The sequence below is a fragment of the Stegostoma tigrinum genome, chromosome 21 (assembly GCF_030684315.1).
Source record: "Stegostoma tigrinum isolate sSteTig4 chromosome 21, sSteTig4.hap1, whole genome shotgun sequence".
Taxonomy (NCBI): domain Eukaryota; kingdom Metazoa; phylum Chordata; class Chondrichthyes; order Orectolobiformes; family Stegostomatidae; genus Stegostoma; species Stegostoma tigrinum.
In genome coordinates, this window is record NC_081374.1 from 41,716,108 (window position 1) to 41,728,097 (window position 11,990).

Here is an 11,990-nt window from a genome sequence, read left to right on the forward strand (position 1 = left end):
AAGGAGAGAACAAACATGGATAAACAGACAAGTTGATATTAATGTGAGAACAGAGCTATCAATGACTAAAAGAGGGAGATGTGAGTACCTTTTCTGACCATATCTGCAATTTGAATGGAAATGAACATTGTGCCATGGGAGTTGACATTATTCTGAAGAAGTGCAAGGGCGTGATCAATAATCTATTGATCCACACTAAAAAGATGTTGCTGTGAGTGGTAGACAAAGGGTGCCCACTCTTTGGTAAATTTGCATTTTACCATACAGCTCCTACGGAGTTTTGAACTGACAACAAAAAATGCCGGAGATCACAGCGGGTCAGACAGCATCCACAGAGAGAAAGCAAACCCTTCTGTGGAGATTTGCCTGTCAAATTGCGACCAGGAAGACTTCAATCAGCATGGTGCTCTCTCCAGGGTTTCTGGGACCTGCGAGATCAGGGAAAGCGGGTGTGTGTTATAAACAGTAACAGAAATTGTTGGAGAGACTCAGCAGTTCTGGCAGCATCTGTGTAGAGAAAGCAGAGTCAATTTTTTGGAAGAAGGGTCACTGAACTCGAAACATTAACTGTGTTTCTCTCTCCAGGGATGCTGCCAGAGCTGTTGGGTTTCGCCAGCAATTTCTGTTTTTGTTTCAGAATTCCAGCATCTACAGTTCTTTGTTTTGTTATACAACTGCGTAAGTTCCGACACAGTGTTTGCTGACACTGGCAACTGTGGGCAATTTCACACTGAGCTCATTCAGGAATGTGCACATGCACAGTTCCAAACCACTAACATCATCACATAGACCTCAGGCATGACGTCATGTGTAAAGGCAGCACTGTGTATGCTCAGGGAAGCATGTACAATTTTGAATTGGAGTTCAGCGGTCGGGAAGGGAATGCAGGGCAGAAACTCAGGAGCGACAAGGGAAGCTGGTGGGAATGGGAATGCAGGGCAGAAACTCAGGAGCGACAAGTGAAGCTGGTGGGAATGGGAATGCAGGGCAGAAACTCAGGAGCGACAAGGGAAGCTGGTGGGAATGGGAATGCAGGGCAGAAACTCAGGAGCGACAAGCGAAGCTGTTGGGAATGGGAATGCAGGGCAGAAACTCAGGAGCGACGAGGGAAGCTGGAGGGAGTGGGAAGAGACAGCGAGAACTGGTTGCCGTTGTCAGCAAACACTGCCTTAGAAAAATCATTAAAGAGCTGCACAGGTTTTGAACCAGGAATTGTAAGTGAAATAATTAAGTGAATGTCAAATCAAAACGAGAAAAATGTGACAGAGAGACAAGGAAGCATTAGATTAAGAGATACATAAAAGTGACAGAAAGAAAAAAGTGAAAAGGCTACTTAGCATATTATAATCTCCAGCAGCAGTTAAAGCTGATTTAATGGGACTTAGAGCCATAGAGTAATACAGCACGGAAACAGACCCTTCAGTGCAACTAGTCCATGCTGACCAGGCTCCCAAACTAAACTAGTCTCACCTGCTTGTGTCTGGCCCATATCCATCCAAAACCTTCTGATTCCAAATGTCTTTTCAATATCGTAACTGCACCAACATCCACCTCACATGTGTAAAATATCATTTTCAAGTCCAGAGGTTCAGTAATTACTTATCCGCTAGTTTTTCTTTGTGGGAGCTGCTTGCAAGTTGGGCACCGTCATTGGGTATTCAACAATAATGATTACAGCTCAAAAAAACGTATTGCTTGGAAAGGATTTTGAATTGGTCTGAAACATGATAAGGTGCTACATGATTGTACTTTCTCTGTATAATGGTCATGTACTCACTTTTGCAGAATCCAAATGCCAACAATGCGCATGTCACCATGAGAAAGAGAGGCAAACCCAAGATAGAGGATTGGGAGAAATTCAAAGATTATGGACATGGTAACAAAATGCAGCTAATGCGAATCGAGAGGAGTGATCACATGAATCGTCATAAATCTTTCATTCAAAATATATACAAAATCAAAAGATTATACAGTTTAAAGAAGACAAAATGTGTCATCTGTAATACATAAATAGAAAAAGAATTGCACTGGACTGTCACAGCATCAATGTTATGCTTAATTCTCTGGAATGGGTTTGCATCTTCTAATTCAGAAGGTAGAGTGCAACCACTGAGCCAAAGTTTTATTCACCGGTTTATCGCAATACAGGTATTTCTGCTATAATACGTGTTTCTTCAACATAAATTGGCTGTAATGTGATTAATGAATATTGGACGTTGTTTGGATAATGTGAACTTTCTGCTGTACAGGTATAATGATTTTCTGTTGCGATTTCCCTGTAACATGATTTTCCGTGGCGATTTTCTATAGCATGAGGTCACACAAGAACGCAATATCACATTGTAGGAGAAATACCTCAGCATAGAAAATATTTATACTCATCAGAAAGTCATTGCTTCAGAGCTAGCACCAGATGCTAAAGGTGACAGATTACTTGAGCTGGAGGACAATCATCTGTTGTCAAGAATTGATTGCTGAAACCCATTGCCTGCAGATTGATGTCTGGAACTTCATATGGCAATCCATTTTGAAGCAAGGTGTCAATGAATCAAGGGAAGAGTGTGGCTATACCATGAGTGAACACTGGTCTGACTCTTGAGTGAATCCCTGAAGTGTTGATAACTGTTTTGGAACTTTGAACTCAATATAATTGTAGATGACAGCCAGAACATTGGAGCCATCTTTTACTTGCAATCACACAAACAGGTTGTGGTGCAGAACAGGCCAGGTTACGTCAATATACAGGGTAAGGGCTGCCTGAGCATCTCTCACCTTCTTCACCTCATTATTAGTGACAAAGCCTTCAGCTCCCTTGGCCCTAATTTCAGATTTTCCTCTCTGCCCCTCCACGTCCCTTAAAGCCCTGTTTAAAATCTACCTTTTCAATTAAATATGAGGCCTTTGGGCCTCAGATCTCTCTCTTTTGCTTGGTGTCATTTGTTAACTGATTTACGCACCCATGTAGCACCTCAGGATTTTAATTATTGCTAATTTGAGTTTCCCCATTGTGCAGTTTGCATTTCAGGGTGGGAATGCTTGACCACTGCTCTGGTCACCAGTTCTGAAAGTGGTGCATCTACTAAATGCAGGTGAGGTTTCCCAGGACAGCATGTACATGCGAAATTACCCCGACCATCAGATTCCCTTTAAATATAGAGCCATTGATGTTACCGTCACAGGAAGTCGAAGAGATGAACATGCTGATACTGACTCTTCACTGGATTCTATACAAGAAACGAATCAAAGTTGCAATGAAAGAACAGCTAAGTGTATTGTAACCAGTGGGTGTGTTTCTATAACTTAGCAAGGAAGACATCTGAATGTGATGATTCCGAAAAACCCCTCCCTTTTGGAGTAATGATGCCGTCTTTGGAACAAGTGGGTGTATGCAGATCAGTTGGTTGCTTTATTGTTTGAATTTGGGGAGCTGTCTCCTGCCCTTCAGTAAAAAGCGAAAGAACTACCAGTGCTGTCGATCAGTGACAAGAATTGAAATTACTGAAGATTCTGATGAAGGTTCGCTCAACCTGAAACATTAACTCTGCTTTCTCTCCACAGATGCTGTCAGACCTGCTGAGCTTTTCCAACAATTTCTATTTGTGTCCAGCCCTTCAGTGCTCGACGTCGGTGAAAGAGAAAGCGAGAGGTAGCTCTGTCTGCTGCAGACCTGGTCAGTTTTGCCTCTATAGCTCTGAGAGACACATGGAGCACTGGTGTTCTTCCAAACATGGAGACAACGATGATTGAAAGGCCAGGTTCCTGATGGCAATCAATTCCAGGACCATTTTGCAGGCTTTTTATCCACCCAGGCTGGGGCTCCAGTATGTAGGCTCATTTGGCAGTTCTCCTGGTAGTTGTTCAAAATGTACCCACTCGATTCATACCTAGAATACTGGATAGAGATGAGGCTGTGATCTGTCAGTAGGTGGCAGACCTGCTCTCCCATCGTCATGGTGACACAACAAGACCAGGAGATTCCCGTGCATAATTTCTTGCACTTTGACAGGCAGAAATCCTGCCTCAGAGCAGGGCTTCATTTTCAAGTTGGCCTGTACCCAGTTTAAGCATATGCCCTCGAGTCTGTGTAAAGCCTTGAATCATTATTTAGATCTGGGTCACTGCATTAATATACATCCTTTCTCTTCTTCATTAAAGAGGTTCCATTTGATTTCCTAGTCTGTACTATCCCTCCCTCCAGAGCTCCTGGACAATTGTAACTCCATTGCTGCCCAAAGAGTGTACAATATCACAACAGAAGGTTTGAACAATTTGCTGGGGCTCCTATAAGATTGGGACTGGAGGATTCTTGCTGATCCAGGAAAGTGAGTGTTCTGCTTTATTAACTTGGGCGTTCCTTTCTGGAAGACATACCCCCAGCTCCCAAATCTTCTCATTCCCTAGAATTCTAGAATTGTTAGGTGGTTGTTTTTTGGCCAGCATGGATATGATGGGCCGAAGAGCTTTTTTTTTTCTGTTGTGTAAACCCCCATGACTCTCTTGCCGTTGGTTATTGATTTTTGTTTGTTTCATATTTGTGTGTTCAGGACGGGAATGCCCTGCAAAATTGACCCCATCCTAACTTCAAATAGATTGTGTCACTTGCAGGAAGAAAACCAGCACCATCGTGACCGAAAATCATTCCGCATTATTCTACTGAAGAAGTGTCAGTGTGCACCCAATCAACAAGTAGAAAATAGCAAAATTCGATGATCTTGCAACTTTTTCACATTCCCTTTTTTTTAACTGGAGCTCCCATTTTAAAAACCACCATTCACCATACGAGCATTTGACGTTGAAGCAACAACAGAGTATCGGGCCTCTTGAATCTGTCCCATTATTCAATAAGATCATGGCTGGTCAGATTGCAGTCTCAACTCCACTTTCCAGCCTATCCTGATTGCCTCACTTCCTTGTCACTCAGAGAATCTCTTTACTCTGCTTTAAAACTAATCAACAACTCTGCCTCTGCCAGTCTCTGGTTAGAGAATTATTCAGCCTCACACTAGCTTCCCAGCTCAACAGCATAAATTACAATATGCATGACACCTTTAACATAGTTAAATGTCCCAATGCACTTCACAGCAATCTTATCAGATGATTGACATTTGGTCATTTTTGCAGGTATTAAGATAGATAACCAAAGCCTTGATCAATGATGTAGTAGGGTCTTCTCAGTGGAGGCTGAGTCATTGAATATATTCAAGGTTGAGTTTGACAATGTAATCTTTAAAAAGGAAAGTGGTTCGAAGATTTAGGGAAGGAATTCCAGAGCTTAGGGCCTTAGCATTGAAGGCATGGACTCCAATAATGAATTGTTGTTAGCAGTGGTTTCATTCTCCAGATTTTAATCTTTAATGTGTCATCATGAATAGCATTAGAAGTAATCTTACCACAGAGTATACTATAACTGAACACAGCCTTATCTGCAGATCTATGTATCACAACGACCAGATGTGGAAGCCATGCTTGATATCTTTGTCCCTGCTCCATTATCCAAAGATGCTGAGGTCAGTTGTAATACTCATTGATCATAGAATCCCTACAGTGTGGAAACAGTCCATTTGGCCCAACTAGTTCATACCGCCCCTCCGAAGAGCATCTCACCCCAACTTATTTCCCTATTCCTGCATTACTCCATTTCTAACCCACCTAACCTAAACATCCCTGGTCACTACGGGCAATCTAGCACGGCCAATCCACCTAGCCCGCACACCTTTGGACTGTGGGAGGAAACCGGAGCACCTGAAGGAAACCCAAACAGACACGGGGAGAATGTGCAATCTCCACACAGACAGTCACCCGAGGCTGGAATCGAACCTGGGTCTCTGGTGCTGTGAGGCTGCAGTGCTAACCACTGAGCCACCGTGCCGCTCCTATCATATTATCATGTAATACAGCACAGGAGAAGTAGATTCATGAAGTGGTTAATTTTAGTACCATTACTATTACATGAATTAACAATCTTGAAATAAGTGCTTTAGATATATGGGCCGCCTCTTAGCATAATGGGATACTTGACCAAGGGCAGTCTATAGGCTGTAGCTCAGGAGTTGTAACAAATTGACCAAGGGCAGTCTATAGGCTGTAGCTCAGGAGTTGTAACAAATTGACCAAGGGCAGTCTATAGGCTGTAGCTCAGGAGTTGTAATAAAATTAACTTTAGAAATTTGAGTAAATTTGTTATCCATTTCTCCAAGGAGAAAAAGGGAACTGAAACCAGTTGAGCCAAGGCTAAGAGTTGAGATAACAAGGGATATCTGCTGAGCTTGCATAATTCAGTTTAATGATGAGATTATGGATTGAAATGTTGTGGTCAATAATTAATGGCTAATGTACAACATTGTATTAAAACCAGGAAGTTATGTGCTTTCAGTATGTGTGGTGAACTCAATGTCTTGTGGTGTTCTTTGGGTATCCAGGTTCTTTTCCCTTGCCTGTGCTCAAATAAAAGTCTTTGCTTGCGTAGAACCATAGGTTGAAGAGGGGTCTTTTTTCTTTTTTCCCACAACAATAGGCAACAGATTGAGTGTCAGATTTTCCTAGACTCTGTGGCTCAATGCTAAGCTTTGCTCATTTTCACAATGAGCTGCTTTTATCTTCTTTCAGAGGGCTAGCCAGGCTGGTGGGCACTGTGGAGCTGGGTCTACGATAAGTTCCCGAATGATCTTATTGAATAGTGGAGCAGGCTTAATAGGCCAGATGGTGCTCTTATTTCATATGTTCTTCTGTTCTTTGTACTCAAGTCAACACCATGAACCTGCAAGGGGCTGACTCAGGAAGAAAAACTTGAGCAAGTTGGGTTTATCCTCACTGGAGTTTAGAAAAATGAGAGGTCACCCTACTGAAACATCAGAGATTCTGTGAGAGCTGGACAGGTTGAACGCTGATATGACGTTTCCCTTCATGGAGGAGTCTGCATCTAGTGGGAACATTTTCAAAATTGGGGGGGGGGGACGTCTCCTATTTAAGACAGAGAAAAGGAAAGCTGGAAGATAGAGTAAATCAGTCATTATTGAGCGGTGGAGCAGATTTGAGCAGACAAATAGTCTACTCCTTCTATAGCTTCTTATGTTTATGTCACAGTGAATACTAAAGCATAATGATGCTTTTGATCACATTTTATTGATCATACTGATTTATTCCGGCTGGGATCAGTGTGGATCTGGGGCATCCTTCATACAAATACATGGAATTGCAACTCAGGAACAAATTGCTCCATAAAATAGTCTGCATTTTGCTCGGCTCTCTATATGTCTTTAGGTCGCCTTCCTTCAGCTGGTAAAGCCAATCTATTTCCAAATGGTATTGGCTTCAATCAGTTGCATTCTATAACTTTATGTTCCTACCTATAAAAAGGTTCTTCTGTTTTTTTCACCGATTGATGGGAAGTTGAAGCAGACCGTTTGGCCCATCATGTCTGCACAGGCTCTGTCAGCATCTTAACTTAGTACCAGTCTCCTGACTTTTCCCCGGAACCCCACACATTGGTTCTATTTTGACAATTATCTAATGTCCCTTTGAATGCCTCAATGAATCCTGCCTCCATCACCCTAACTGCTTACTACAAGAAAAAGACACTTTTCAATACCTCACAATTTGCTTCTTTTGCAAATAATTTTAAAACTGGCACTGTCCATCTCTAACAAAAGAGAATCTAACCATCCTCCCTTATTATTCAATGCATTGCTGTTACTGACTTATGATCTTCATTGACTTGAAACGAATTGCCCCGGTCACATAAACGTTGTTACTGCAACTACAGATCAAAGGCTAAAACAATGTGCTTACCTTTAAGGTCTCACAAGAGTAGATTATGTCGTTCAGATGTCATTAACTAGTGATCGAATATTATGTAGTAAACCTAATCTGTTCAACAAAACTGATCCTCTCTTCTGCTGAAGTCTCTGTATGGGCATTCTTCCCCACTAGGTATCAATAATGTACGCTGATACCAGTAAGGAGGATTAGTTACAGTCATTTTTCCAAGGCATCTCAGTTCTATGACCAGAATGCAGGCCAATACTTAGGGACAGATGTTAGTCTGGTAGAACGTCAGTTGACTCAGGCTAATACTGCGGGATAAATCAAAGAACTACGGATGCTGAAGATCTGAAAGTGAAACACAAATTGCTGGAGTGACTCAGCAGGCCTCCGCAGATTCTCTCTGACCTGCTGAATTTCTGCAGCAATTTCTGTGTTTTTTAAACACTCTGGCATATGAGTTCAAATCACCCCCAACACTGTAACTGGAGGAGTTCATATGAGCCTGGAACTGAAAGCTAATCTCGGTAATGATGAACATAACAACTATGATGTATTTTTTTAAAAATCCATCTGGCTCATTGTGATTCACTGGGGAGAAAATCTTCCATCCTTACCCAATCTGCTTGCCATCAGATTTCAGATGTTTAATCAAGTTAAAAACAATGAAGATAGCATTAATCAAGCTGGAATTTGGTTGTAATTCTTTATCTTTTCGATTTCAGCAGTGAAATGATTGCACTGCCCCCTTAAGAGGCCCACAGTCCAATGAGAATATCTACTAACAGAACAATATGTCATTGACCCTGCTGGCAACATGAATATTAGGATAGGGAGAAAGAATGATCAATCATGGTGTGTAGCACATAATCAGCTGAACAGAACTGTGATTGCAATTATTTTTCACACTAGGCCCTAATTCAGGATTTTCCACACTCAGTAATGACATGACCTGAAAGAGAAAGCATCCCATGATACAATTATTACTTCCCAGGAGAATGCTGAGTTCTGCTGGAGTAGACTTGCACTCACACTCTTCACTATTGACACTCACTTCCTTTTAACCCCTGCAGGATGAACTGAACAGTTTCCCAAACTGCAGCCCCTGAGCTTTGTCAAGTCTGCCCTGAAAGCCTCATCTTACTCATCTCAGTGTTTGTATTGAATGTTTCAATAATGTGGTTACAAGTTACCAGAACTGAAAGTTGTGAATTTAGTGTCCGGATCTGGAATTCTACCTGGATGTATCAGGGCTTGGTATGACAATTGTTCAGCTCAGGACCATAAGACACTACAGAGAGTTGTGAATATAGCCCAGTCTGTCATACAAGCCAACCTTCCATCCATTGACTCTGCCTATACTCCTCACTGCCTTGGAAAGGTAGCCAGCATCATTAAAGAGCCCTGTCATCCCAATTCTAATATCTTCCGACCTCTTCCATCAGGGAGAAGATACAAAAACTTAAAAATGCAAGAACAGCTTCTTCCCTGCTGTTATCAAACTTCTTAATGGACCTCTCAAGTTTCAAATTTAACATTGACCTCGCTGTCTATGCACCTTGCCTGCAGCCATAACATTGTACTCTTTGCTTTGTTCTATTACCCTAACGCACTTTGTATAGTATGATGTGCCTGAACTGTGCACAAAACTAAACGTTTTGCTGTACCTGCGTACTTGTGACAATAATAAATCAGATCAAATCAAAATCAAAAGTCTGTTGAATGTGGAGATGTGCATGCTTTGGTTGTGATTAAGAGCAACTGATACTAATTGGGTAGAAGTAAGGGCACTTGAGGGCTGTTGAGGTGTTGTGGGAGTGGTCCTGCCTCTGGTCCAAAAGATCTGAGTTCAAATTTGATCAACCACAGAGAGAGGTGTAATAGCATGTCTGAGCAGATTGGCTAAAATTGTCATTGCTGAATGGCTAGGGTGATGGATTTGAAATCCATTTGAGTCTACCCACTTAGATTTGAATCCTGTTGTCTACAGTTGTAAGCATTTTGATTTAGGGCCTATTATAGCCCAGTGCTAGTGTTCTCATCTCTGGCGTAGAAAGATTGGATTCAAATCTCACCTCTTATGGAGGTGTACTGTAACATATCCAAATAGGTTGAATTATTTCGGGGCTTTGCTGGATCTGTGGTGGCGTCTATGCTGGAAGGCCAAGATTCAGGTTCCAAATCTGTGTCATATCCTTATGTGAACAGGTTGGTTGATAATATATACAAAAGCTAAGGGATTGTCGTGACATGATCCCACCTTCTGGCTCAGAAGTTTAGGCTTCAACTCTCTCTTGCTTTGGAGGTGCATCATAACATGTCCAAACAGATTGATTATTTTATCAACAGAATCCCTACAGTGTGGAAAAGAGGCCATTCAGCCTAACAGGTCCACATCAACTCTCCGAAGAGCACCTAGCCAGGCTTACCCCCCCAACCCTAACCCTGTAACCCTGCACTCCCCCATGGCCAGTCCAACTAACCTACACATTTCCAGACACTGTTAGGCAATCTAGCATGGCCAATCTACCTAACCGTCATATCTTTGGACTGTGGAAGGAAACCAGAGCACCCGGAAGAAACCCACACAGACACGGGGAGAATGTACAAACTCCAAACGGTCACCTGAGGGTGAAATTGAACCCGGTCCCTGCCGCTGTGAGGCAGCAGTGCTAACCACTGAGCTACCGTACTACGTCATTTTGTTTTCTCCAAGGGAAAGCCTTCACGCTTGCTGAATGGGTTATTGAGAATAAGCCTACGTGGGAGACAAACTGGCTTCTGTCTCCTACCTTGCCAAATGAATGTTTGGCAGGTTAACCTGAACAGCTCATATTGTTTTGATTTGACACTTAACCACTAGTGGAGCAGAATTGGGTTCAGCAGCAAGTTCTGCCAACTGCCTGGACAGAAAATGAAGGTAAAAATACAACCCAGTTTACCGCTAAACTCCACTGATGGCTCTGTGCTTGTGGCTGAGACAAAGTATCAGTCACAAGAAACATAGGCTCTGCCTCCTGCGGCTACAACTTTCTATCCATTAGTACAATGGAGGATATTCCCAGGGGGCAATTAGGATGGGCGACACATTGTCAGTGATGCCGATATCCCATGAAAGAATAAACAAAAATTATAAGCTTCACGGAAACCCAGGTTATGGGACCGGATGTCAGATCTCTGTCCTTGATCAGGGTAAACAACACCACACTGAAAGTGGTTAGCAGTCGCTGTGAGCTTGGAACTGTGATGACAGACAATCTATCTTTAAATGCAGCATTGATTGATCTCTGGTGAAAACAGCTACCACCTTTGGCCGACTGACAAACCGTGCATGGAATAACATCAAGCCGACTGTTAGATGCTTGTGCTTCGAACAGCTTGCTGCATGACAGTAAAACATCAATAACCTACTGCTATCAAGAAAGGAGACTCAACAAACTCTGTCTCCACTGTCAGTGTTTCATTCTCCACATCTCATTAAAGGGCTGCCAATGTGATCGTGCCTCTCCTGGGGCAAAACTCCCACATATGTTGCCGGTCATCAGTCAGAGGTTAAGTTTCAGTAACAAGGGGGCATAATTTTAAAGGGAAAGGGTTGGAGGGGATTTAAGGAAAGGCTTTTTCACAAAAAGGTGGTGGGGGTTCTGGGATGCACTGCCTGGAAGGACAGTGAGGTGGGAAACATCACAATCTTTTAAAACATGCACTTAGATGAGAGCTTAAATGTTATAACATCTGAGGCTTTGGGCCCAGTGTGGGAAAGTGATATTAACGTAGGTAGTAGTATCTTTTTGGTGGTATTGACTGGATTGGCTGAAAGGCCTCTCCTCTACCATATAATTGTAGGGGCATTTCTGTAGCATCGAAGACAGATGCATTCCCAAGGATATTCCAGAATGACCAGTGGAATATCCAAAGCTACACTTGACGATGTGACCTGAAGACACAAGCATTGAGCCTGGGAGAATCTGGCTGACTACGGAGCAAAGTGGTAAAGTTATTCAGACACCAGGTGAGTGACCATGAGATTACTGATTACAGCTACTTGCTGACGAGAACCAACATCGCCCACCGTAACACCTGGTAAACGCTTCATTAACAGCACATGCAGCAAATCCCATGCCTCATCGATTACGTTCCTGTAGTCAACCATGTGAGTCTCCAGCATCTCCAGCAGCTTAATTTGATGCAGGACCGTCGCCTAATGTTGACAGAAGGTTACCAAACGG

The 11,990-nt window shown here is 42.6% G+C and overlaps 1 protein-coding gene across 1 annotated transcript in view; it reads right to left on the minus strand.

Annotated features, from left to right (window-relative positions):
* The window catches only part of LOC125462625 (ras association domain-containing protein 8-like), an 84,760-nt gene that overhangs the window by 3,460 nt on the left and 69,310 nt on the right, over positions 1-11,990 (minus strand). The window lies entirely within an intron of this gene.